The sequence below is a fragment of the Hippoglossus stenolepis genome, chromosome 18 (genome assembly GCF_022539355.2).
Source record: "Hippoglossus stenolepis isolate QCI-W04-F060 chromosome 18, HSTE1.2, whole genome shotgun sequence".
Classification (NCBI taxonomy): domain Eukaryota; kingdom Metazoa; phylum Chordata; class Actinopteri; order Pleuronectiformes; family Pleuronectidae; genus Hippoglossus; species Hippoglossus stenolepis.
Genome location: NC_061500.1, coordinates 19,335,993 through 19,357,953, shown reverse-complemented (window position 1 = coordinate 19,357,953; position 21,961 = coordinate 19,335,993). Strand labels below are relative to the sequence as shown.

At 40.3% G+C, this 21,961-nt stretch overlaps 1 protein-coding gene across 4 annotated transcripts in view; it reads left to right on the top strand.

Moving 5' to 3' along the window:
* The window catches only part of LOC118098144 (seizure 6-like protein), a 65,098-nt gene that overhangs the window by 4,528 nt on the left and 38,609 nt on the right, over positions 1-21,961 (top strand). The window lies entirely within an intron of this gene.

The window sequence follows — 21,961 nt, the reverse complement described above, 5'->3', positions numbered from 1 at the left end:
CTAGTGGGTTGAAGAATAAAGTTACATGAAATACTATCTACTCTGGTTAAGTACATTTACCACACCGTTGTACTTAAGTACAGTGCTTGAGTAAATGTACTTGCTTATATAACACGTCACCACTGCAGGACGATTAATGGAGAAAATTAGATGAAACTTGCAGTCTCTACTTTCTCTCTTACATGCTGGTTTCAGATAGTGGAAGAGCTTAAGATTAAATATAATTATCATCAGTCAAAAATGAGACGTTTGTAGAAGCCGATCTTTTACTGAACATCTTGTTCCTGCAGATTTCATCACTTTCTCGCTTTGATTATATCAAAAAATATCCAAAAGCGACAGTTGGTCTCACAGAGCTGCCGAATGTCCCGTGACTGTTAATGAGGATTTCCCCACTGAGCTCTGCTTCATTCATTAACCCATCAGACACACAAACACACGTTAGCATGAATTCATCAGCCTGTTCCCAGCAGGCTTCAGTCTTCTCGTTAATCCTAGTGTCACTCCCGTCTTTTTCTGTGTAGTGTGCACGAATGTTGGATCTGTTAGTGTAGCCTCTGACGCACACACACACACACACACACACACACACACACTGTATGCGCTGCTTCACTAGTTTCATCTCACCGTTAGTGTCTGTAGTTAATGAGATCCCCCAGCAGAGATGTAATGTCACAGAACAGGTTTTTGATTGTGTGTTTGTGTGTGTGTGTGTGTGTGCGTGTAAATGCATGTGTGTTTTTTTAATCGTGCCTGTGTGTGAAGATAGGCCGGATCTGTGCATGGTCTAATTTCTCGGGGTGAGAGCGATAATCTGCTAGAAAGACAGCTTGACATCTGAGTGGAGATTCAAGAGCTCCGACTGAGAAGCAAAGACAACCGCAGTTTTGCAACAGGGAGCTGTTTTATAGACCTGCACCGCTTTTGTTCTGTTGTACAAATATCAATGAGGCATGTCCGCTTAATTTAAAAAATATAGATCTTCTCTTCTCTTCTCTCAAAAACCCATCCATCTTGTAATTTGCCTTTCTCTTCTCATCACATCACCTCTCCTGTTTCCTCTTCAGCTTCCTTCCTCCGCTCCTCTTTCAGTCATCCTCTTTCCTATTACTTGTGAGTGCGAAGAGAGAAAAAAAAGAACTGAGGGGGAGACAGAGGAGATTGTTTCTTATGGTTGAATAACCCTGTCCTTATTATACAACTAGATCCTTGGGCTTCAGAGTTTTGAGAATATTGTGTCAAGTAAGCATCAGAGAGCCACACAGAATGGAAGAAAGTAAGGCTGAGACTAAAAGAACATGAAAGGAAGTTTGAGAAGGAAACGCAGCAGAGAATATGAAACGGTATGGGTGTAGTGCAGGGCTCCTGTTCCTGTTTAGAAATATGGAAATTTATCAGTCATTTACCAGTCATCCCAAAACCGTGTCAAACAGAAGAATTGATGAAATTATCACAGTTGTCACATGACAGTTAATCAACTCAACTCGCGCATTGAACAACACGCAAGAAAACATTCCATCTCAAAGTCTGCAAGTAGCCTTTGAGCAGCACAGTGAGTTAATGATATCATGTTCTTCTTCTTTGTGCGGTTTATTGGCGGGTGGCAACCAACATCAAGGTGCATTACCGCCATCTGCTCTTAATGGTTTTTTCTACCTAGCTAACATTAACTAGTAAAGATGAAAGGGCGGAAAAACATCCTTTCATTCATAGATGAAAGCTAGCCTAGCAGCATTTTCATAACCTCGTCTATTGAGCTACTTTCAGAAATGTACTGAACTTTGAAGATCACCCGCACTTTTTCCGGAGGAGCAAGAACGCAGCAGGAGATCCGCTCTAGGATTCACAGAAAGCCAAGGGGGTTGCTGATGCAGATTCTAACACGTAAAGTACACAAAAACGAAAAAATTAAAACGAAAAAAGAAATATCTCTAGATGAACAGCACCATACAGGTAAGACACCAACGAAGATGTCAAGATGTCAAGAGAGCTTTTGGTCGACGCCTGTGTCGCCTGGCATAATGTCCTACCTCTGCCTGCTACCCTACCCCTCGTCTGAATCCTACCTAGGATTTGTTGCTGTTATGAACACATCTGATCCTGCTGTGTTGTTTGTGTGTGAAAAGAAACCTCTGGAGAAACCTTTCTGGAGTTCCTCCAGAGTTCCATGGTCCTGTGAGCAAAAGAAACTTAATGTGAAACAGAGCAACCTCTCCTTCCCTCTGCACCATTGAGAGTTCACTGGTGTTCACATGGGTCTTTGTCCTTTCGTTATTTTCGTTATCGTCTTTGGGTTTGCTGTATCTGTCTATATCTATATCTGTCATCCGAATTTGTCATGTGAGATAGCGATGTCAGCATTTCCAGTGTTCAACTGTAGTTGTTACGTTCTGAAACAGTAGTGGCGGTGTATGTTATCCAGTTGAACTGCGGCGGGCCGTCGGACTGTTAAGGGGCAAACGATGTTATTCACAAAAATGCTTCGTAGAGCTAGGTACTGATGCGACATATCTTTGGAAAGCTACGATTCTTTTGATTCGATTGAAGCAAACCATTTCAAGATACGATCACCACAGCAGGTACAATCAACGCCTCTGTCAGACAACCAACAAAAACAAAACAATAACAAAAGGGAGGTCACTCACCTAAGAAGCCTCATCGTAATGCACAGATCGATAACATTCCAACAAAAATGGTCTTGTTACATTTCCAAAGGTCCAGACGATCCAATCCAGAAACATATTTAGTCCAAAACACATTATTACATCAATAAATACCCACAGACTGCTGTTGCGTCATTTCAAACTAGCCAGCAGCTATGTGTAACCTTTGATGTATTTTCCCTCGTAACTCCCGTTTGCATGTAAACACAGCCGATATCTTGTTTTCAAAATTTCAAACTTTAGATTGACAGCTCACTTGACCCAATAGGAGCTGGCATGTCCTGTCCACAGCCTACGAGAGACCTCATTGAAGGACAGTGCCTGCCCCTCTTCTGTCGTGTAAAGAGTGAGCCAATTGCAACCGATTGTTCTGATGACTGGCACTTCGTATAGCCAATGAAATTTCGAACACGCAGATATGACGCTTCAGGGGGTACATTTAAAGCCACAGCGAGGAAATCACTGCGTAAAGATTAACAGCTGTGCGTAAAAGGCAAAAAAGTGTTGTTTTTGTTGTTTTTGTGTATGGCCCTCTGTTTCACTGTGTGTGTCTTTAGGTGTTACTTCTGATCTGGGGGAGGTGTGTGTGTGTGTGAGTGCTGCTTTTCTTTCACTGTGTATGTGTGTGACCATGGTTACCAAGGGTCCTTTGGAGTCTCCAAATGGCCTTTTTTGGAAAACGCCTAGACATACCCTTAGAAAAACATGTGTAAAATGTTCATTTTATGTGGTATTGTTATCAAATTTGAACTTGGGCTAGGTAAGGCTTCATGCTGTGGTCCCATTGTGTTTTCCAGCTCATAAGTCCCAGCTAGAGTCATCTGCAGGCATCTGTTTACCAAAAAATATTCAGGTGGAAATAAAAACCTTCTACTTCAGTGTGTTCCAACTTCTATTACTCAATGCCAGTAGCACTTACAGTGATTCTGACTGTTGGGGGACAAAATTCTGAGTGTTACCTTTCAAAAGAGACCAAAACTATGCATGTAATCCAAATGGTTCAAGAACAGCTTTCAATTTACTTTGGGAATGCCTTTTAGGCGAATTTCACCAGAATGAACCGCTTCATAACTGGTTTTCTGAGGCCACTTACTTTATATTCATGTAATTTCGGTAACATGCAAAGTTAGCACTGCATTAGGCCATTTCATTAAAAGCATTTGTGATAATGTGAGGACAGACACACACATACACACACACACACACACACACACACATACTGGGACACTGGACCTCTATTTTGTCTGAAATGACTGAAAAAAATAAGAATAAAAAATGATGTGGCAGTTGCAGATATGTTATGACCGTGATGGTGGATTAAGATTGTGATGGTGAGTCGTGAATCTGTTAATAGTTTTTTTTCTGTAGTTTTTTCTTACTCTTGTTGAGGATTAAGGGCAGATTGTCACACCTTGTTAAGCCCTATATGAGAAAAATTGTGATTTGTGAATATGGGGATATACGAATAAATTTGATTGATGGATTGATTGATTGACATATCAGGGCTCAAGATTATATCATACAACATACAATGTACTTTAGATGTGATTTAGAAAAAGCTTGAAATAAAAAACCTATGTAACATTAAGCTAGGCATACACTGTACGATTTAGGTCATTTTTTGCCCCATTTTCAGCTTCGTTGTGCGTCGTTTGCCTTGCAGTGTACAGGGGAGCGAACACCAATTTATTGCTCCTGACCGACCATCGTAAGCCCAATAAATTTCCGACATGTCAGAAATTTTGGTCGGCTGACTGTATCAACTCGCTGTTGAAGCGGAGCCATGAGTCGATTCCTTAATCTCTTTTTTCCTGACTGCGCCTGCGGGGAACCGTGCAAAACGCAGTCCAGTGCGCAGAGAGCGTGACTGTGCACATTTGGTAAACCGGTGACAGGATGCGCCTGGCACATCAGTTAACATGGAGACATTGAGAGATTGAGATTTAGTCGGTGTGTTAGCGGCAGGGATTAATCAACCATTGTATTAAACTTCCCCTATCCTTCCCCTTCAAGGAAACGTAGTCTCATTTTGTAAGGGCTGACTGCGCGAGTCATTGAGAGAGAGAGGGGTCCGTCACAAGGTAAATCCGTCTGTGTTGTTTTCCTATTTTCTTGTATATTATGGGACCACACCCCTATAAATGATGATGTCACATGGGACAGCATTGTTGGTCTCAGTCTAATAACATGGTTGTGTCTCTTAAATCACATGGTTTATAAGTTGAGCTTTGTTTGAAACCTTCACTTTATCAAGCTCGTGACCTTAAAATATACAGAGAAACCCAACAGTTCCCACAATGAGCAGGAACTTTGGCAATGTTCAAATTTGTATTATTCACAAGTGCCATCAGAAACACATAGACACAGCAGGTAGAAGAAAAGAAAGAGGTGGCTACAAGACAAAAGCAGAGAGGAACGAGCAGAGACGGAAGGAAAGTCACTAAACCATTCATCATGGTCATGGAACGATTCTGATTGTGGTAAATATTGAAAAACTCATCACAGCTTGTCTGAGCTTCAAACAACCTTAATCGTTCTTAGACCAATTAACGTAAAAGGGCTATTATTAATATACGAAATCCAATAAAAAGACCCAAACCAACAATTAATGTGTCCCAATAACAACTATTGCCTGTGGATTCAAAGCCTGATTCATCTCATTACTCTGAGTCACACAGCTCCTTTGTTTCAGAAAACCATTAAAAACACATGAGTGAGCCACACTGTTGTGCTTCCTTCATCACCATCAACACACACACACACACACACACACACACACAAAAGTAGTAGTTTATGTTAACTCAGTCCCACACACACCGTCCTGCTGCCACAAATAACCACCACAGCATCAAATGTGGATGAATTCTTTGCTAAAAATAGTCCTGAACAAATACACCTTCCTCTTCTCTTCCTTTGATAAGACCCACAGTGCACTGTTTGACATTATTTATTTCTAAGGGTTTTTAACATTCTTAGAGGAGCCAATGAGCCTGGTGCTGAGAGCATCAGACAGGGCAGGGGAGTCAGACTGTTTTGTGTTTTAGGGGATCGTCAGAAACATAAAATAATGCCCAGTGTTCGAGTTGCGAAAACACAAACCAAACCAGGTATAATGAGTTGTGTATGAACAAAACTGTGAGTGCATTTTCTTTAAAAAGGTTACTCAATGTCAGACGACCCAAATATCAGATTTCATGAAGTTCTCAAATGCACCAAGGAGAGGCTAGAAAACAGTGGCTGCTCAGGACATTACCACCACGTGACAGGAGAACTAAGCAAAGGTAGCGAGTTTCAAGTCTCTGCAAGTTTATCTCTGTTTTGTAAATGAAACCAGCTGCTACCTGGAAGGTAGAAAATCAATTTGAAATGTGTGGTGTGCCTGGAAAAATTATAGCATTAATTATGAATCACAAACTGTTTGTAGTTACATGGCTAAATGTATTGTAAAAATCAGCAGTTTTCCTTGGTTGGGGGGGTCTTTGCCCTCACACCTCTTTGCGCTGTATTTGGCTGTGTGTGTGTGTGCATGTGTGTGTTTATCCTTGTTTGTGTGTGCTGCAGCTGGAGGAGTTTAGGCAGAGCGCAAGCTGCTATCTCAACTAGCCCCTGCGCTCATTAGAGCTGCAAGTGAGAGCTGCAGCATTTCGGCCTCTCTCACACACTGACATACGGTCTGGGGCTTCCGCAACAAACCTAAAGGAGATGACAGCATTCCAGAGAAATAGTCAAAGGTGTGTGTGTGTGTGTGTGTGGTGGAGGGTGGGAGCTGGTGTGGGTTGGTGCTTCGTGCCTCCCCTGATGCTGCTCTGCCGCTCTGCATGGTGTTGACATCAAAAGAGGATGCCTGAAGCATCACTGCCAGTGGTGTCTCCTTTAACAGGTCTGCTTAGACCTTTGTGACACAGTGCGGCTTTTCGGTGGAGTTTCAATGTGTGTGTTTGTGCTGTGTTTGCTCTTCAGTGTGCGGCTCGCCTCAGTATCCAGGATTATCCGCTGTAGGATGCCTGCAGGATTGCACTGGTGCTGCTGATGCTTTTTTTTACAATAGAAGCAATTAACCAAGGCTTAACTTTGAGAATGTCTGTTTTAAGAAATGGTTGTATGTGTGTGTGTAGTTGAAACTAAACCAAATCAGTTTTTTTTTTTTTATCCTTCTCAAAGCTAGTATATCAAAGCATGCATAGAACAAGTTTGAAGTGTGGGCCTAAAACATAAATAAATAAATACGCCAAACGTCATACGTCTGGAGGGTATGTGGAGAAATAAATGCGAGCTTGTCTAAGCACAAATTTTCTTTATTCTTTCGGTTACTTGGTCTTTACAGCCTTTGGTCGATTTTGTTTTGTTTTTCTAATGCCTGTACATTTTCACACATCCAGACACTCTACATATTACTGACAAACTGACTACACATTTTAGTTTGCTCTCAAATACGTTACAATAACAACAATAATATACTTCACAGAGTCATGTACAGCACTCGGCTCTGTCCTAACCAGATATCTTGGTGCACATTATAGGCAACACTGATACTGACATATCTCATTAAGTTAATAATGGCCAGTCCCCTGGTTTGATGTCAGGGTCCCTGATGAGCCATGGACGAAAAAAGGAGAATCAAATTCTTGTAGAAAAATAATTTTCTATTTCTTCATGTTCGATTTATATTTAATGCCTGATTCTACAGGTACTTGGAAAGGACATTGAAAATGTTGTTCATTTTTGCTTCACGTCCAAAATGATGGATTGTGATCCAAAGAGAGATTTGATATGGTTGTCTGGGATTAGAGTGGCAATTTGGATTTTCAGTCTGACTGAGTTACACACACACACAAACTCACCCTGACACTTTGCCTTGTCAAACTCACTCAGCGCAGACTGGCACAATCAAGTGTGTCTGCAGCCAAGGCTTTTAAAAGGTTAATATTTCAGTTCCCATTTGCCTCAAAGCTTATGCTAAGCCACCGCTCTGCTCCCTCATCTAACAGCCTTTGATGCAGGAATCCCACTCAAGTAGGTCTGTTGAAGCATTCGACAAACTGCGTCTGTGTGTGATAATCCACACCGCACGCTGCTTAGGGCGACGTTGATAGCTGCAACTGTCATGCTGTCGAGTCAGTGTGTTTGTCTTCCCCGTACCTCGACTGGAATCGGTGAGAGAGCTGAGTATTGTGGGATAGAAATAATGTCTGGGTGTTTTTTCACTGCGATTGCTTCCAGTCTGGGCCGCGGCTTTCAGTGTATCAACACTGCTCCGCTCCGCTGCCTGGTCGAGGGGGAATTGATTGATTGATTCCTGTCATGGGGTGTGCACTGTTCTCGCACCAGCAAAGCTCCTCCGAGCTGTTGAGAGATTTATGGTCCAACGGTTTTGAAGGAGGATGTAGGTTGAATTTAAAACCTATGGAGATACAAAGCCTTCATCCAGACCTCAGCGTCCCGCAGAACCACGGCTGCCAGTCATGCTCTGGAGAGGAGGACAGTCTGAGCTGCTGTTACAGATCCACTGAAACTGACGGTTCCCTCTTATGTTCTTAAGCCCTAAAAAACATTAAAAATCTCAGTATGACTGAGGCTCTGCTGCTGCAGCTCAGGTATCCTGAAGACACTCTTTATAGGAAATATCTGCCTTAATTTATTCTAGCAAAGTTATATTTTCATTTTTATTCATGGTACACACACTTGACCAACCGTGAGTCTTGAGGCTTTCAATTATAACATTTCACACTGTTTTTAATCACATCAAATGAACTGAGCAAAACTTATCCGACACATAAACACTTTAAAAATCATCAGTGTGATAAGAACTACCTAAAATAACAGAAACCATCTTTGAGAAAAAAAGGTCCCTCTTTGTAGAGTTCAGATGCCTATATCCATATATGTTAAAGTTGCAGCTCCTGCACCATTAACTTTATATTTGTCATTTTCTTTTCTTTTGTTTTTAAGGTTTCAATATATTGGGTGAAGTCTAACATTGAAGCCTCTCTCACAAATTAGGATACCCTGAGTCTCTGATATTAATAATTAAAGATTTTTTTTATAGAATTTCCATTCAGATCCCGTTGGAGACATAAACATTCAGAAAAGTAAGTAACACACCCTGCAGATCTCCCTGGACCATTACAAATCTTCTGTCAACATATTTCTTCTTCTATGTGCACTTAAAGATTTGTTTACTTGCAACTTTAGCTGCTACTCCTACGGGAAGACGAATACTAACTACAACTGTTTGTTAAAGTGATGTAGTTTACTGGATCCAAATTGCAGACATTAGACAAGTCAGGTAGTGCAGAAAAAAGGGTTAATTTAAAAAAGGTCGAAACACCAGAAAACTGAACAGACAAACTGACAAAGAATTCTGAGGAGAACAGAGACCAGGAGCGTTTTATACCTGAAAGTCTGGACCATGGTCCAAACCAAGGATCATAACATTGTTACATTGTTTACATTGATCTAATTAGTTTCAGTTTCATATTGCTATTTATGGAGAAGACTTAAGACTTTAGTATGACATATGTATGTCCTGTTATCATCACGTACATGGGCTACGTCTACCTTGACTTGACTTTGATTGGTTTGTAGACCTACGTGCGTCTGACGTCAGCTTGTTGTTAGCTATTGTATTTGCTACCTTTTTAAATAAAGTTGCATTAAAAATGTGCCTTTCTGTTTGAATTCACTGTGTTTATTTCCTTGCCACTGGTAATATGGTTATGGTTTTACTACCTGCAAAACGAGGATCCTCGTCATTTAAACATTATATCGTCTGAGGTGAAGAATGCAAGTAATGCTTTTGCAAGTAAGCAAAGAGATTCAAGGTCAGAAACTCCAAAGTAAAAAAGGAAAATAAGAAATAACAGAAAAAGTCCAGGCAAAAGGAAATTACAAAGTCAATCTTAAAAATGTTTATGCTTGTGTGTATACGTGTTTAAAAGTTCATGTACAAGCAATGAGTTTCCAATCTGTCACATATCTTAGGGGCAGATCCTACCACTGCATCTTTAACTGACTTGATGCTAACTTTTCATTGTGTGCCTTCGAGTATATACATATTTTTTTAAAGTATACATTTTTTAGGACAGAGAGTTAAGTGTGAAAGGGGGACAGAGAAAAAATGGGGAATGACATTCAGCAAGAGGCCGCAAGCACCTCCAAACTTAAACCTAATCACATCCTCCACTCCTGGTGGTAAAATTGGCAGCACAACATGAGCAATATTGCCTCTTGCTAGGGGTTTAAGGGTATGAGATTTTTAAGTTATCATATCGTATGAGAAAATATCACAGTATTCGGTATTTCACCATCAATATTATTGAATTATAAAAAAAAAGTATGTAAAACTTTAGAAATAAACATTTAATCAAGGCAGAAAGATTTATCCTGTGACTTGTGATAGTAGCCTATATAATACCAAAATAAAAAGTCATATTTTACTGTTGAGGTGAAAGTGGTAATTGGAATGTATCGACATGCTTTTTCTAGTCTTATAGACCACTCAAAGCACTTTAAAGTACAAGTCACGTTCATCCACACTTACATACACTTGCGCTTAGGGCAGTTTAGGGTTCAATGTCTTGCCCAAGGATCCTTCAGTATGTGGACTGGAGGAGCCTGGGAATCAAATCACCAACCATCTGGACGACCCACTCTCACAATCTCCCAAGTCCTAGCCCAAAACCTTGTCACCTATTGTGTACTCAGCTGTAAATAATTATTATCTTCATAATGTATGTATCTGCTGATTATTACCTTTATGTATGTATTTGTTTGTTTGTTTGTAAAAAATAAGTGATAAAGTTTAAAATAAGTAATTAAATTTCTGAAAGTTCTTAGAACAGTTATCCAAATAGTTGCCACGATGCATACACACATAAGCCTGTGAGCTGGGAAAGTTTGTCTGTATATTTATAGGCTCAGATCAGGGTCAGATGGTGTCTTAAATCAGAGGTTATGGACCAGAGAGAAAATGCAGATGAAGCCAGGATCCATGATGTGGAAAATCATTTTGATGGTGCATTTTATGGTCGACGTTTATATGTTTTACACACAATTTTACCGGGTTAATGTACTGATCTATATAGAGTGATGATGTACTCCAAGGTGGTACCACATATTTGGATTGTATCCTGCTTCAGTAGCCACTTTGTTTACATTTTCAGGATTTCCTAGGTAATCCCATGATTTTACTTTCTTTTGAGCGGATAGAGATGATCAGTCTCTCTTCTCCCTGTTATTTTCTTCCATTTGTGAACCTGTTGTTTTCTGCTGCCATCGCCTTTAGCTAGAATGGAAGTGATTTTTTTTTTTAATTCAGGCCTTAAGTCATATCATTTGAGGACATTTATAAAACTTCACAAACCTCACTCTAATTTACGATTTTGACGGTCAAATCTTATAACTTCTCAGGATGTTACTTTTTTTTTTTGATGACACAGAAAATACTTATAACGGGCCTGTCCATGGTCAAATTTGTAACATAGCACCACTTGTTAGCAGCGCTAAGTTCTAGGCTTTTTACATCTTACCTCAAGCAAGTTATTCCAGTGTTGCCCCTTATCCTTCAAACAAAATAGCTCTTGTGGTACAATTCACCAACATTTATACATTATCAGGCCAAGACTTAAACTGTCTTGGACCGATCCCTTAAGTCCACAAGGTAAAGCTCATCAATATTAGCCTTTTACCTTTGGCCTATGTAATACCAGGTTTGGCTACCCATCCCTATATAAAGTTATTTTTCTTGTTCAATCTGTTTCTGACAGTCTTTTGCAATGCATTTATTGTGCAAGTTCATGTGTATGCACAATATAATGTATCAGACAGCACTGAAAGAAACTTTTGTGATATTGTAAGTTCACTGTTGCTCAGGAGCATCTATGTCTCTGCCCTATCAGTTGTCACTAGATGAAATGTTACACAGCCTTTCACATCAATTTACAAAGCATTACCATTTTAGAAGGTAGAGTCAATCTCTGTCACCTAGATGTGCATAATCCATTCACCCAACATAACAATCATGTGTTTCTGCTGGAACGGCACAGCATCTGTACCAACCCTCAATGTTTCCAGATTTAATTTAAATTGTTCTTGACATCTTTGATTTGACACATGGCTGCTGAAAAACATTAACAATAGATTACATCAATCATCATAGACATGCTAATGTGTTCATCTGGTTGAAACTGTTATCATCACCTATAGCCTGTCTCTTTACCCTGTGGTTCTCCTAGACTGCGATCAATTTTTAGTCAGACAAACTGTCTGTTGATCATTTACTCACAAAGGCCTGGATGGGAACAAAGCTGCTGGGCATTTCTGAAAAACACAGCAGGTCATTTATCGACGATAAGGTCAGGTTTTGATTGATCTGAGTATTTTTTATTCATGTATTTGTTTGTGGGATCACTGTGAAAATGGATTCTCACTAGAACATCCTATAAAAGGATTTTAATGGATAGAAACAAAGTCAACTTGTTCCTTCCAGAAATAGGTGAATCCTCTACTTTTAGAGCACATATACTATTCTATAGTGTAAAAGCTAAAGCAATGCACTCAGGTTTGCATTTTTAAAGCTGAATCACACAGTAGAAAATAATCCTTACTTCAAAAGATCAACAGTACTGTTTAATACCACTAAGTTTTTGACAAACAATAGTGCATTTCAGTTGTGTTGTTTTCTGCCTTATAATTTATTGCTGAATGTTCTCCATGTTGACATTTGGGTCATGGGCACCCTGAGGGTCACGCTAAAAGCATCCCTCCTTTTTTCCTCAACTCTTTTCTCCTCTCAGCTCTGCTCTCTGCCTCCTTTAACAGCAGATGTGCCTGGTGAAGAGATACATCCACCTTTTCTTTTATTCATGGGTTAAAAGCACTGAGCCCACATACCTGTGGCAGTCCCGGACACACACACACACACACACACACACACACACACACACACACACACACACACTCACTGTGTGAGCTATAGGGCTGGCCTGAGAGCCTCAAAGCCCTGACTGTTGCCTGGGTAATCTATGTCCAAATCTGTATCTTTGAATGCTGCATCTTTTTTTTAAATGATTAATATACACACTGTTGCAGTGGGATGTCTAAATAACACACAAGCTTATCTCTGTGATCTACCGTCTCAGGAGATCCCTCTTAAAGGATGGGGATGCTTGTTCTATTTTGTTAAAACACAACTATATCAAATAGGGCTGGCAAGACATCAGTATCAATCAGTTGTGTAATTTTATAATAGGTTTTTTATTATATCTTAACACACATTTTGCCTTAATTCATGTTAGCAGAATATAAAATTAAGTACCATGCAATGCAGTATTATTAAATGTGTGATTATCTATATTGTGGTATCGACATTGGAATAAGTTATAACTCAGCCATAATGTCAAAGTAAAAGCCTTCAGATCAGTTTCATAAGGATTCATTTAGAATATAGGAAAAGATGTTAAATATCCCTTGTATGGTCAAGGGTCTTCTTCACAATATAGGTTCCCAACTAGCAGGTGTTAGTGGCCACCAGCGGATGTTAGTGACATAACTTCAGTTGTGCACCTTAGCGTCATCAAGTGTTTTGGCCTTGTAATGAATGATACAGGCCGAACTTGAGGGTACACTGAGGCTAGCTGTAAATCTGACTGGCTACTAGCTTGTATGGCAGCACTATGAAAGCCATGTGGCCCACTCAGTAGATCAGACATCATTACCTCTATGCCTTTTTAAACTAAAAACTGTCCCATTTTAGAACATAGGACGAGATGGATAATATCCCTTGTATGTTCTACCGCACTAATTAATGCCTACTGCCAGTTGATGTTATCGGATGTTAGTGACCACCAGCGGATGTTAGGGACATGTCTTCAGTTGTGTACCTTAGTGTCATCAGGTGTTTCAGCCTTTTAATCACAAGACACCCTCTTCTAAGGCAGACCAACAACAGGTTGATCAGACCTGGGTGCATGTCCCTAGCATCTTGGGGCCCAGTTGGGATCTTTCCTTCTGATCCAGAGCCATTGGCTGCAGTGTGTGATGCTTCTTTTATGGTCTGGCGCAGGGCTTATCCATGGATCCCCAGATCTCTGAGCAACCTGATGGTGGATGTTGCAAGGAAACCCCTGCAGCCAACCTCCATAGGGCAAACTATTTCTCTTCAGCCACGTTGCTCTGCCTCAAATGCCATGTCTGCATACTTCAGCCTTTTCCTCTCATTCGCTTCATCAACATTATCCTACCAGGGTACCGTCAATTCTATTAAATAGACGACGCGCAGTGTGTTGGACCAGAGTATCAGGTCAGGTCTTGGGGTGGTAGTGACAATATGTGATGGGACTGTAAGCCACTGACCCACGTCCACCAACATCTCCCAATCTCTGACTTTCTCCATCTGACCACTCTTGGTCAGTGGAGGAGGCCCTCTCTGTCCCCGTTCCCCCTCACGCACAAATGTTGTTGTTTGATCTGGGTTTGATGTTTTTGATGGCAAGGCATTGGAAGCAGTTCTCTTTGTTTCTATTGTTGCTGCAAGGCATTTGAGTAGGCATTAGGTAGGTATACGTGGAGACACAACCAGGTGGTTGTATAGATTTGTCTCGGGACTCAGAGTCATCTCCAGCCTTGTTTTGGTGCATTTGAACTCCTCTACGAGACTTGAGATAGGCAGCTCGAGGATGCACGGGTCCCTACAGGCCGATGTTGCTCAGACATCTACGGACTCCTAACCACTTTCTCACATAGGAGTTGATCATTCAGAACGTCAACTACTGTAAGTGGCCACATTGCAGTATCCCCACTGCATCTGGTCCATCTTATGGCCCTCCCTGATGCAATACGAAGTAGATTTGTGTGAGCATCTATTCATTTATACATGGAAGGTAACTTCCCATCATACTCCTCACCAGGTGGTATGTCATTTTCAAGTAATTTCAAGTGACCATTTGTCCTTTCCATTTCCAAAAGAAGAGGTCTTTCTTCCCCAGAAACATTTTCCAATACCCTGCATCCAACTGAAAAGTAGCAGATACTACACCAATGATATTAAAGAAACACTATTCCATTTCCCATTGCTGGTGTAGGTTTGTGTTTTGAGTCCTCAGGTTCAGAGTTCAGACCCACCCATTGCCCTTCTCCAGCTCCGCCCTCGATGTGGTATCATCTGGCTCCAACAAACCAAGATGTTGCTGGTTAAAACCCAATCTCTAAGCTTCAAAACCGCGTTTACAAACCAATTGGTGGTGTCATGGTGAGTTACCACTTGGGATAAACCCACTATAACACTGTGGTACACAGTCATCACATTGAGTTGCTTACTGACAGGGCTAAAACATAAAAAAAAACACTAATTTGTTCCTTCAACACAACATTTCACCCACAACATGCAAGATCATTGGTCTGTGGTTGAGATAGAGCTGTCTGTTTCCTCTGGCATCACTTTCTTCCAAATCTCCTCCCCCCTCGTCTCCTCCCCCCTCAGCCCTCACTGCTATTAACTGGAGGCAGGCAGGAGTGTGAGGAGAGTTTCAATGACTTGTGGCTGCGAGTGTGCTCACACAGCGATGTTTCTGCTCAGCGGAGCGGCAAACAAACATGTACATCTCAGCAGAAACACACACTTTGGTACTACTGATGCAAACTTGCTAGGAACTTCATTGGCTGTATTCATTCCCTAACCATTTCCTCTAATCCTAACCTTTACCACTACCAGCTCTGACATTTCTACGTAATCCTGCCCTAATCACAGCTCTAAACCCACAGCTAACTCTGAAGCAGCCCTGAAAAGACGTAAAAAATGTTTTGACTCTGGACTATTTTCATCTTCCTCCTTTCTTTTTGGGGACATTTAATCCTCACAAGGATTACATTTTTTTCTCATAAGAAGACAGTGAGTTTCTAAGCTGTGGCAGCAAAGCACGCAGCACTTTAAATCATTTCTACTTTTCTGTGTATTCATTCTTAGTGCAGCCACAACTGCTTCACCACTCACAGTCAAATTCCTCTTGGCTGCAAACACATACCACAAGTCACTTCTTACTCAGTGTCGATGCACAAGTGCTTCTCATCCCAAGGTTGGCTAGTTGCTATGACAAACATATTTATAACACGTAATCACTTATGTGAAATGTGAGTTTCAGTCGTGAGTAATCTCAGAGGGTGTTGACAGTCCTTTTTCTCACTGATGTCCATCTGTGGGTTTTGGCACAGCAAGTCTGTCCCTCAAAATGTCTAAAAACCATTAGACTATATATGTTGTGTATTTACGTTATCCCAAATGTTTCGAGTCATTTTCAAACAGGGGGGAGACATCCTGTTCATTGGTAGTGTTTTTAAGGTGAAGCTGATTTAACAGACATCGGATTTGATCATTTTATGGGCACGGCCATTTGGCCTTTGGTGTCACAAAAGTTTTTGACGCCAGGTCAAAAAGACAATTGAGTGAAATATAACGATTTGGATATTATAAATAAATGAAGTCTGATGAGAAAAAGACATGAATGACTGAATAAAAAAAATTATTCGGTATTAATACCATAGACATTTTTGATGTGATTGTGATCCTTAAAATTATATTAGGGCTGTCAAAATTAACACATTAACGCATGCGCAGAATGACCCGCTCCATGTACCCACTCACTCGCTCAGAGCGACACACTCAGGTGTTTGTTTGATTCGCTCCAGAGTTTATGAGGCTGCATTTAAACATCATGAAAATAACTCGTCAATGAGCGGAGCGACACGCAGACATGATCCGACACCATCGATTCATAACCAAACACATGACCGTACGTTTGGCACCTAAATCATCCCAATAAAAAATGCACTATGAACGTGAACTAGTTCATTGTCATGTGCATGAACTGAACTTGGAACATTTTTTATTTCTAAGCGTGAACTGGCTCAACACTGCTTCTACAGATGGGCTCAGATTCAGATTTCACATTCACATTTAATTGTGTAAAGGTTTGGTTGTTTGTTTGATTTAAAATAGAAAAGAAAAAAGTTTTATTCAACCATCCTATATTTGCTAAAAAAAAAAGAGCAAAGGCTAAGATGCCCCAATTGTTTAGGATAAAGGTTATCTTTGAGTTTGATTAAAAAAAAAAATTCTAAATAACATCATCTTATATTTGCTCAGAGGCATAGCAAAGAGACAGCCACATTTAATTATGGTGTGGTATGTTTTAGTTTTATTTTATTATTCAATCTTAATAACTCTATCATTTAGACTTGTCATCAATAAAAAAACAAATGTTAAATGTATATATCCGCCTTCTGTCATTTATCAAGGGTTAGGGTTAGGGAATATACAGAGGAAATGGGGATTTTCTGGCATTTAGAAATGGTGATTAATTGTGATTAATCACAGCTACCCTGTGATTAATCTGATTAAACATTTTAATCGTTTGACAGCCCTAAATTATGTCAGTTCTCTATGATGAACAGTGGATTTTTTAGGCAGTTATATTATTTGACAATTTAAAGGGGCAACATGTATGTTTTTGCGATTGCCTCACAGCCAACATTAAGTCCAGCATGAGAAGTTCAGCATCAAATTGAATTCCTTTACTCCCATATAGCTGTCTCCAGCAGTGGAAAGCAACTACATGTTGACAAGCTAGCCTAGGCCCGGCTGACCTGTCTCGTTACTTTCCAGAAGAGTCCACGTAAACTTGCCCCTATTGTGGTATTGATAAACTGATGATAACTGCAGCTTTGGGCAAGTCCCCATCGCCACCACCTACTCCTGTGCAAGACACCATATTCTGCAGATATTTGATGGTCATGTTTTCTGTATGCTTGTTAACCAGTGGGGACTTGGCTGATATATGAATTGTTTATAAGGCAACCAGAAATGGGTTCAGACCTGACGAAGGCTGGATAATGGAAAATGGTTCGTGGCTATGAGATGTTGGGGGGGGGGGTTACATAAAACTATAAAAAGTGCATTTTTCACTGTGCTGCTGGGAAAAGGAAATTATTCTCTCCCACAGAAATGCTTTGGCGTTGTTGGAATACAATCCAATTGGGACACATGTTTATATGGTTGAGCAACAGGATTTATCGCTCATTAATCATATGTGTTACCCAAGGGAGAAACACAGAGGCAGTTATCTGGCGTGTCTTACACAGAAAAACAAAAAATGAGCCATAGAGGCCGTGATCGTAGAAAACCAACAGGATGTGACAATATTGGAGGAAAAAAGTAAAGTTGACATCCAAGCGTGTGGTTGATGGGGGGGGTAGCACAGCTGCACTAACAGGTTGGTCATGACTTTGGTGGGGCTTAGGGGAGAGGCTTGATTTGGGAAATGAGAGGATGGTGTGAAGGAGAAAGATCCCACAGATGATGCCATCTGCTCAACTGAGCTGGTCATGCCTGGCTGCAGTAGCACCTGCTTATGACACACACACACACACACACACACACACACACACACACACACACTCTCTTAATGAGAACACTCATTGGCATAATATATTCTCTTGCCCCTTGCCCTAACCTTAACCATCAAAACTAAATACCTAACCCTAATCCTTACCTTAATCCTATAACCTAAACCTAATTCTTACCCTAAAACCAAATCTCAACCCTTTAACAGCTCATTAATAGTGGCCAAAATGTCCTCACTTTCCCAAAATGTCCTCACTCTGTAAGTTGTACACTCAAAATGGTCCTCACAAAGATATCTGTACAAGACCACATACACACACACACAACCTGAGCCTTAATGGTATGGAAGCATGATGTTAGAGCATCACATTTCAAGTCACATACATCCTGACATATAAAAAGTTGCTTTTAAAGCTCCAAGGACCATTTCATTTTTGTTGATTTTGTGCTCTCTGGGCAAAAGTGTTTCCACTGTTGTAAAAACTTCTGTTCAGACAGCATGTGCATTTGTTTTGGAAGGAGTAAAAATTAAAAAAGACACATGCAGCGAGTTCAGGACACACACCAAGACAACACTGCGACACTGCAGCTCTCTTTTGGTTGTTTCTGATGTAATGATGTAACATGAAAAAAGGACTGCATCAGTTTTCATCCTCCTCTCAGACCACTGTCTCTCTGCTCCAAATGCAGACTGAGAGAGAGAGATTCCTGGGCACGTACCAAAGGGGGGGTTCGAAGATCAAAATACTCAACATTTTAATACAAAAATGAAGATACATAAAATATTAACCCATTTATCAGTAAAGACAATCTCCTAACAATTGATTTAACATAACCATTGATTATTAAATACATTTATACAGGTACCAGGAAACCATACCTCCCTCTCCTCTTTTGGGCAAATGGAACATCCCACCTGAGACTTTACCAAGTCAGTCATGGGGCTTAAAGTTGGCTGGAATATCAAACCACAACATTACACACAGCTGTTTGCAGGATGCATAGCGATGAGGTAATGTATCGTAATTCTCATTCTGATCTCATCCATCGCTGGTCTGTATGGGTTAGCCTTTGGCCTAGCGCATTGCGCTGGTCGCTTCCCCCGCTTTCTGTTTCCTCTCCCTCTGCCTAAACATAGGCTTTTCCAGCCTGACTGTAGTAAATTGTTGCTCTTACTTTGCGGTTAATCCATCCCGGCAAAAGAACATTGAGAATAGTTTGAAGAAAAAGCCAATCTCAGATTGTCTCATTTGCTGTTGTAGGTCAAAGAAAGGAAGGAATATTACAATATTATTGTTTCATAACCACTTAAAAACTCATTTTAGGGGCTTTAAAGCAAAATCATGGTGTCTTCCAACTCGGATCAGTCCCGTTTTTATTGGATAATCTTTACCTTTCATGTCAGCCAAATTGAATTAATGATCTATGATTTTCATTTCTTTCTAGAAATGCTGCCTCCATTCTTTTGGCCTTTTAAATGATTTTATTATTTGATCCTAATTTCAGCCCTCATTTATCAAGATCAGATCTATTGACAATGTATTTAACCTTTGTGTTTATGAACATGTGAACTATATAGATGTGTTTTAGCTTGTTTACAATACATGTATGTCAGTAGTGTGTAAGTAAGTGAGTTTGGGGTGTGTATGAGTGGCCATGAGATCACCTACAAGCTCATCTGTCCAAGCTTCAATCGTTGATTGGTTAGGTCGATAGTAGCTCTGCTTTCTGTTTCAGGTCAGTTCACTTTCTGTCCCTGGGCGCAGTTCGAGTGCCAGTTCGAAGATAACATTGATTAGTGTGTGTGTTTTGGCACTCATCACAGCATGCTCACCCAGCGCCTGAATTTGGAAAGAAAAACTAATTAGGACTAGGGTACTGATATAAAGTATTTAAAAGTAGAGGCTTGAAACCAAAAGTCCAGTTTATTACAACTCGGATTGTACTTTGGTTATTTTGCCCATTATTCATACTGTTGATGCTAAGATCAAGCAATTAATTGATAAACTGACATAACTTCAAAAAGTCAGATGCTGTAAGATAAACAACAAAGAATTTCACAGGTTGTCCAAAAAACTTTGAGGTTTGTCTTACATGTTTGGAAGATAATTCATGCCCCAAACTCTCTCAAACTGGATCAACCTTTTCCATATGGGCTGTTTGTTGTATTTAACCGTTGCAGTTTTCAGTTTTGCTGTTTTTTTTTTAAGCTCCTAATATGTTAACATGCTTTCAAAGACTTCAGGGCATGTCAACAGGATGTTTGACTTGAAGTAAGGCAAGTTGTATATTTTTTACTAAATGTTATGTCATGCCAGAGTTTAAACAGAGAAATGTTCAGGATTTTCAAGTGATTGTGGAGTGGTTTGTGTGTCAAAGTAAACCATAAAATGTGATCACTAGCATGTCAGCTACTTTACTTCATCAACAAACCTTTGCATAATCCCCTCGCCACCCTACACCATGGCTCTAGTGCTACATACACGGAGGACACATTTTACTATGACACTTTCATATGTGACCTTATAACTACATTCCACACAACAGCTGTGTGTGGTCAGTGCATATCATCACATCTAGCAGGCAGTTTGTTGTTTTTTGGCAGCACTATGGTGAGAATTAATAATTGTCACATTCAGTTTTACCTGCAAACAACTGTTGACTACCTGTTTTAAACAGCTGGACCTCTTAGTTGTGATTCCATTATCATAACTGATATAAACAATGGCCACAACTGTAAGCATAGTGTCCACGTTTTAATAAACAGTAGTCTGATTTTTCAACCAGCCCTGTTCAGTAGATAATAAGCATTTGAAGCAGAACCTGTTATTCCTGCAGTTGACATGAAAACCGGACCTGTCTTTTTAGTGAAGCCAAAAACCTTCTGTGATGGCCTCAGACAGCTGAGTTGGCCCCCCCAGTATTTCTGCTACATACATTTTGCAACGGCAAGTGTCTTTTGTTACCATAACAACTTACTTTATTTAATCTACAATGAACTAAGACAGGATAGTTTTGGTGGTGACTGCAATATATACCAGCCATAAATCAGGCACATTGCTGATACAGTTTAATTGTCATAAAGTTCACTTTGCTCGAAACTAGGAATAGGTCTCTGTGACCTTGAACTTCGATCTCCAGGCATCAAAATCTAATGAGATAATCTTTGATACTAAGTGAATATTTCCAGCAAATTTGAAGACATTCCCTCAAGCTGATTATAAGATATCATGTTCAAGATAAACATAAACATAATTTGTGAGACCACCTTGACCTTGACCTTTGGCTACCAAAATCAAAGTTATTAATCCTCGAGTCCAAGGGAATGTTTGTGCCATATTTAAAATAGTTCCCTCAAGGCGCTGCAGATATATTGCGTTCACGAGGATGGGACGGACTAGGCTGTCCTTGTTGGCTGTCCCTAGGTCAAGGCTGTGGCTGAGGGGGTAGAGTGTTTGTCCTCCAACCAGAAGGTCAGTGGTTCAATCCATCTGCATGCTGAAGTGTCCTTGGGCAAGATACTGAACCCCTAAACGGCCCCTCATAGATGTTGAATACACTAACCGTCACTTTGGATAAAAGCATCTGCCAAATGACATGTAATGTAAAAGGCTGGCTCTGGAACTCCCTGCCTGACTCACTACCTATCTTTAAATCACTGCTCAAAACATGTTTTTTATAAGAAAGCATTTTTAACATTTTTAACTCTGGTACTACTGTGTTCAAATATGACAGCTTCTGACTCTGCTGCCTATCAGAGTAGGTATTCAGTTTAATTTTAAAAAGGCATAGAGGTTTTGGGACCTAGTATTTGTGAACTATAGTTTGGCCTACATGTGTAGCCAAAGCCTGCAACCACATGTTTCCTTTGTTCTGAAGACAAAGAGAGCTTCCAGAACTCAGT